Source organism: Metopolophium dirhodum, chromosome 9, assembly GCF_019925205.1.
Source record: "Metopolophium dirhodum isolate CAU chromosome 9, ASM1992520v1, whole genome shotgun sequence".
In the NCBI taxonomy this organism is placed as follows: domain Eukaryota; kingdom Metazoa; phylum Arthropoda; class Insecta; order Hemiptera; family Aphididae; genus Metopolophium; species Metopolophium dirhodum.
The window spans coordinates 13,928,174-13,936,263 of NC_083568.1; positions in this window are offsets into that span (position 1 = coordinate 13,928,174).

Sequence of the window (8,090 nt, forward strand, 5' to 3'; positions counted from 1 at the left end):
CGGCAAAGAAAACGCGCCTGCTGCTATTCAAGTGCAGGCTGTATAATGTTTTTCCGTCGAGCACTCGAGCAGGCAGGGCCATGCCGAGGCCATAAGGGAGCGAGTGCAGTAGGGTGCCAAATTAATAAAACATATATTTATATTTCTTTTTGTTATTAACTTGTTTAAAAAAATATATTTTTTATCCATTTCAATATAACATGAATTATGAATTATAAATTATATTTTATAATAATATGTACAATTTGTTTAGTTAAATGTCTATTATCTAACACATACATAATAATATAATAGTTTTTATAATATATCTTAGATATTCATCATACATAATTACTACTAGGGGTAGGCCGATATCACTTTTAACCGTCAACCGATAAACCGATATGTTATGTAAATTTAAAACCTATAACCGATATATTCAAAACTTTTAATTTTTTATCCAAACGCATGAACCGATATTATAAAATACCCGATAATACTTACAGTTATAACCGCGCGCAGAGATGATAATATTAGATTATACATATAATGATAAATTGGTTTTTTTTTTATATCGGTTCAAATATCGGATAAAACCGATACTGCCAATATCGGCCTAATATTGTTCTATGCTAATAATTACATAGTTACTGTGGTAATACAGTGAAACCTCTAAATACCTGACTCTCTAGGTCGTTAAAATATTGTTTGTTATTCGGAGATGTCCGCTATTAAGAGGATTGTAGAAAGTGTGTAGGTAATTGGTACCTACCCAAGAAAACGGCCGCTATTGGGAGGTATGCGTTAGGGAAGGTTTCACGCTGTATGTCTAAATAATCGTATATTTTATATAGGTAGTGGTGTACACGTATATACGGATTTGGAGGGGGGGAAGTTTATCCCCGCTTCAATTATTTACAACATAAAAACATGAAAATGTTGTTATAAAACATTATAATATAATATATAAAATATACCTATATAACCGCTTCCCAATTTGAAATTTCAGTGTAGACGAAACTAACTGTATTCGTATTTTATTATAATATTTAAAATATAAATTTAACATTCGTATTTCGCTTCATAATTTTTTTTATGATTCACTTATCTTACTATGAACTCAACTCGTCATTTTATAAAGCATAAGCATATTATGCAGCATGCTTGCAATCATAGACGCCATTTAAATGCGGGTGGCTTGGTCCTCGATCACCCATTGAAATTTGTTTAAAAATCCATTAAAACAGATTCAAATTTTATTAAAAATTGATAATAAGACAAAATACTTTTACCTCATTTGCTCAAGTAATTAATGGCAACCATATTTAAACAATAAAAAAAAAATGATCGATTTCTATTGTGAACCTCAAAATCCACGAGGAAGCCCTCTTTAAAATGAGAATATTGGAGAATCCTTTCTTAGTGCACCTCTCTGGTACAAAGAAATAATGGAAATTTCAAAACTATAGCTATTATAGTTTAGGCTCATTTCAGTCTTGACAGTGAGGTTACGTTCAATTATAATATGTACTTACCAATAGACTTATGGATAATATTATGAATGGAAAAATAGACAATTTATGTATAGAGGCATAGAGCAATAGTAACAGTATGTTTTCGTATTGTTGATGATAATTTAGTGATCATAATATCTCTGTTATATTAAGAATGAATGAAATTAAGAGGACGCCACACCCGCATGTGTTGTCACCGTCTTACAAACGCGTAACATACCAAATTTACGCTCAGAAATTCAAGTTTTATGCCGTTAGCTTAAAAATTAGAGTGAATCGACCTATTGTGATACTTAATGGTAAGAACATTATCTGTATTTTGTTAAAAGTTTTTTTACGATAATTCAGTTTTTAAGTGGGTTATGAGCATTTTTAATTTTCATTTATTATACACACTATAACTCACTTAAAAACGGAATTATCGTAAAAAAAATACAGATAATGTTCTTACCATCAAGTTTCACAATAGGTCGATTCACTCTAATTTTTAAGCTAACCGCATAAAACTTGAATTTTTGAGCGTAAATTTGGTACGTTACGTGTTTGTAAAACGGAGACAATACATGCGGGTCTTAAAGCACACTATTTATTTAATGGTGGGGAGGGCTTTTCACCTAGAGAGCACTCAATGATTTATTGAAATCTTGGCGCTTATTATTGCATCTAATGTTTATTTGAGTTGTCTATATTGTATATTTTGTTGTCGCAATAAAATATATTATTATTATTTATTAATAATTATAATTACAAGACGTACCTATATTATAATTTAGAACAGTGGTTCCAATCCTGTAACCATACATTTTAAATTCAAATTTTCACGAAACTTAAAAGAATCTTAATAATTGTAAACATAATTCTCATATATTAGCACTACATTATAGTAGGTATAAAATAATACAATATATAAATAACACGTACAATAGTAAACCGATTATTTATAATATTTTATGATTTTCTTCTTCTTCTCTTTTTTGTAGGTAGGTAGGTATTAGATTAATTATTTGAGGAAGATTTATTAATTTAAATACCTATTCATAAAAAATTATTCTGAAAAAATATGTGAATTATGCATTCGCGACCCACTATAAAAACCTCCGCACCGTAATTTGGGTCGCTCGTAGGTATTACAATTGTATAAGCATTTTCAATAACTGGCAAACGACAATTTAGTATATAACACTATAGCTAGATAGGAAGGTATTATTTATCCTATCAAATGTCTATGAATCTGTATCACATGTCTTTTCATCGATTGATTATCAGTAAATTTTTTGTTGCAAATAAGACATTTAAATTTTGGTTGTACTCCACATTCAAATTTAAGATGTCGCCAAAGCGAGCGTTTATTTTTGTATGATCTTCCACAGTAGTTGGAGCAAAAAAATCTTGGTTCATTTTGGTCTGAAAAAAATTGTATCAATACTATATTTATAAAATTAAAATAGTTTGTTAGCATAGGTAGCAATAATATAAAATTGTAAACTAAGCATACTGCTGTACCGCCTGTACCAAAACATACATATGCATCATACATTTATAAACTTAAAATTATAAAATATATTGTAGGTATTTAACATAATAGATATATTAAAATAATACCACCTAATACTAAAATATTTATTAATGTATCCGATATTTAAATTTGAAGGTGTAATTGAATGACTGGTAGCCCCCTCAGATTTCCTTTAGTCCCTATATACATTATATTAATAATTTACTTATTAAAACAAATGCTAGGACTGAAGCCCTGTTAACTTTACGGTCTAGCGATTGTAAACTCGGGCCGTGTTTTTTACAGGTAAAAATTATTTAGGTATAAACTTAGCCCGGGGCTTTTTCAGGTAAAAATGATTGACGTGTAAACTCGGCCTGAATAAAAATGTACATATAATATTTTTGAGAACCATTTAGCATTAACCAGAGGACACCATGAGGAGGCGATTCTCATTATCCTCCAAAAATTATTTTCATTTTAATATTGTTATTCATACCTAGTATGCAATTCGTTGTATAAGTGTAAAATTTAAGTAATATGATTCAATATTAAAAAATATAAGTAAAATGTATTTGCAAAATAAATTATGTTATGCTTATTATATTTTATTGGTCAAAATTATCGGGCCGAGTTTACAACCAACCTTCTTCTTAAATTTCAGGGCCGATTTTACAATCTACCTATTTTACTAATTACAATTCCCGGGCCGAGTTTACATTAAAAAAGGTAACTTCGGCCCAGTTTACATTTGCTTGTTATGCCTATGGTGGTCACAGGTTACCTCAAAATAGCAACATACCTACCTTATTTAGATAGGTATACGTATACCTATACACGGTTACACGGTACGGCTATTGAACGATTAAGAACGTTATACCTTTTTGGCCAAACGATTGAGAACACTTAAAAATAACAAAGAACTTACCGCTGACCCCAAAAAAACCCCAAAAAGAATACGATTGAGAACGAATTTACGTGCAACGTTGCCATATCGTTTATTTGGCTATTGAAATATTTATATGCCCGTATGCATAAAATAAATATTCTTGAAAAAAGTCATCAATTAATAATTGTTAAAACAATTAAAATATTCATACTGAGGATATAATAATCCTTAAATATGGTTTTACAAAAATATAAACTATATGTAATATTAGATGTAGGTATTCGTTATACTTATATTGATAGATCATTAGTAAATAGGTAGTAATTACCAACATTTTTAGATCATCTAAGACCCCTAATCTACTTAACCTATTGGCTATTGCCATAGGGCATAGACATATTATTCTTAGTACCTTGACTCTAACTATCGTAGATATTTTCAACATTGTTTCTGCTTGAGTTTCAGATTAAAGTTAAATAACAATTAACATAATATATTGCTAATTCAATATCAACAAATTATCGTGCTTAAATTATCAAAAAATAAAATATCGAGCGTTCTCAATCGTATTTTACCGCACAGTACAACTATAATCGCAATATTACTCTAGGGATTAAAAAGTAAGGTTCAGTACTCAATAACAATATATTCTGTATCACTTATATAATATAATGTACTCTAATATTACCAAAACATAATATATCGAAGGTTGAGTATAATATTATTATTTATTACTGTTTAAATGGACTTCAATTTCACTATTACGGGGAGACGAAAAACTATCGACTACCTGGGTTAGGTATTTAATTATATCTTATAGTATACCTATATATTGTACCAGCTATACCAGCTACATGTAATCAAGGGCGTCCGCAGGAATTTGTAAAGGGGAGGGCAAAATATTTTCTTTTTTACATTTTTTGTCTCACTATCCTATTAGTTATAAAGTATTTTTGTGACATATTTTCTTTCATATAGACAAGGAATGTAAACATATTTATGAATTATACGTACGAATAGTTAGTTAAAACTTCATCTTGCAGCATTATAATTGTAATTATTTGTTATGTAATTTTAAATTATCAAATACATTTTTTTTAATAGATAAAATGTTACCGTTGGTTTTATAATTTTAGGTAATTTATAAAATTTAATATTTCTAGCTTATTCAGTCATTGATACTACAAACTTCAAAAGTTGTAGCTATTGTAAGTGGTATGCCATCTATGAATTTTAAATTTTTTTATCAAAAAAGAAAAAACTTGATTGACACTGCAGTATTGGCGTATTGCACTTGGTCCCACCACTACATCTAATAATCTATAAAAGCAACGTTCTTATTTCTGACTCTGAATCGAGTGTAATAAAATTCACTCTGTAAAAAAAAAGAAAATGTTTTTATTTTTAATTTAAAAATAGTTTATTTTATGATATTTTATATAAAACGGTAATGATTGAGGTTGGGATTATAATGAACTTTGCATTGTTTTTCAAATCCACGCAATACTCGTTTTATAACATACCTACATTGAATTTTTTGACGATTTTAAATTTAAGGCCATTTTTTGCATTTAAAGATTTTTAGAACATTTTGAAGTTTATTCTAAATTTAAATTTAAAATTTTATTTTTAAATTTGAACATGTTTTTATATGATTTTATAGTAAATATATGATCTAAAGTTTAAACCTATAGTTACAGAAAAAAAAATTAATTTTCAGATTAAATTAGTAGTCTAAATGATAAGTTATAACTATTAAACTTTTCTACAATCATTTAAAAGTTTAAAATGTATATAAGAATTTATATCTTTAATATTAAAAAGGTGGGTAAGTGGATATCGCTCTGCTGTACAGTAGGTTGCAAGTGGGTCGCTATAATGGATGGTATTAAATTTGAATTCAATGATATAATATCATTGGATAAGAAAAACGATTCTGAGCGAAAACGGTCAGTCAGCCTATGATATTACCAAGTATATATTTGATGATATATTTGATGATATTATTTTGAATAAAGTAATTTATATATAACCTATTTACGTGGAACCTTGTTTTCAATTTTCAATCCTTAGCTGTAAAAGTTGAACATTTTATACATTTTTAACTACAAAATAATTATAAAATTATAAATTTGATAAATGTTGTCAAAATTTGAACTTTAAATGCTTATAAAAAAATTAGATCGATATATCAGGAGCCTTATATTAAATTTTCACGCTTTTTTACTAACAAATACTTACTACTTATAGAAAAAAAAACTAAAAATAATGGAAACTGAAAATGTCCGTAAACAGCTCAAAAAGTGTCAAATTATTTTCAAAATTTTACCGTGTATAGAAAATGCTAATATAAACGTTTAGTCAAAATTTCATGTACCTACGGTCATTTGTTTTAATTACACCAAAAACCAAAATCGATTTTCTCGTAAACAGATTTTGCGTAAAAATTCCCGTTTTTCCTTAATTTTTCTTTTGTTTTTCACGTCGCGTTTGAAAACTACTGAGAAATTTTTACTTTTGACCCCCTTAAAGTACCAACTAGATTCACTTTCCTATCAGAAAAGTTACTGTTTTGAAGAAAATCCAAGCACTTTTACTGTCCTAAAAAGTGATAACAGACACACAAAAAAAAAACACACATCATTGTAAAATCAATACATTCATCACTTCGCTCAGAATCTTAAATAAAAATAATTTAGTCCACTATTTAGAATTGTTAGGTCAGTTTTAGTTTTTTTAAAACATTAAAATCATCAATGATAATATATGAAAATCAACCCAGAAAAAGCCAAGGGAGGGGCAACTGCCTTTACTTGCCCCCCCCCCCCCCTGCGGACGCCCTTGCATGTAATCACAGTTAGATAATATTCTATTAAATTGAGTACGATAATTAATGGGCATCTTAATTGTTTTGTTTTTGTAGAAACGTAGGTTAAGCGCAGCGTCGTATTTCTGGATACCTAGTCGATTGACGACTCGGTGTGCGTAATATTACTTTTTACGATTTTAATAATTTGTACGTTTTCTAGATTAAAAAATTTATGTACATTTTATTATAATAAACATTATATTAAGGGGATTCCACCCCATAATTTTTTGTCTTTGTCTAACACAAGTGACATAGGATTTGGTTACGAGTTATACTCCAAACATATCAAATGATGTGATAAAGTGATAAGAATTCTAAAAACAAATTTGAACTTGTCGTCAATTTTTTGATTTTAACTTCTCCAATGATTGTAATATGACAATTTTTTCAATTACTCTTTTTTAATATAACTTTTTTAGGAATTTGGACAATAATAACATAAATGTGGGAAAGTTGATTACAAGTAGACTTGAAAAATTCAAATCTGTTTTCAGAATTCTTATCGCTTTACTTTATCAATTGATTGCGACATTTAGCAAAGAACACATCAACAATTCTATGTTGCCCGTTTGTTAGACCAAAGACAGAAAATCACCGGGTGGAATCTCTTTAATTACTTTCAATAAAAATTAAATTTTTAGATTCTGAGCGAAGCGATGAATGTATTGACTGTACAATGATGTGTGTTTATTTTTTATTTTTTTTTTGTGTCTGTCATCACCTTTTAGGACAGTAAAAGTGCTTGGATTTTCTTTAATAGTAACTTTTCTGATAGGAAAGTGAATCTAGTTGGTACTTTGAGAGGTCAAGAGTTTAATTTCCTAGTAGTTTTCAAAAGCGACGAGAAAAACAAAAGAAAAATTAAGGTAAAACGGGAATTTTTACGCAAAATCTGTTTTTGAGAAAATCGATTTTGGTTTTTAGTGTAACTCTAAAACAAATGACCGTAGGGACATGAAATTTTGACTGAATGTTTATAACTGCATTTCCTATACTCCATAACATTTTCCAAATATTTTGACACTTTTTGAGCTGTTTACGGACATTGTCTGTTTTCAATTTTTTTAGTTTTTTTTTTTCTATAAATATCATTAAAATTTTATTTGTGCGGTAGAAAATCGTGAAAATTTAATGCAAGGCTCCTGATATATTGTTACAATAGCAGCTGAAAAATATTGAAAATATATAGGCACAACTTTTTTTTATAAGCATTTAAGTTCAAATTTTGACAAAATTTATCAAATTTAAAATGTAATAATTATTTTGTAGTTCAAAATTTATAAAATGTTAAACTTTTGTGACTAAGGATTAAAAATTTAAAACAAGATTCCACGTAAAGAGGTT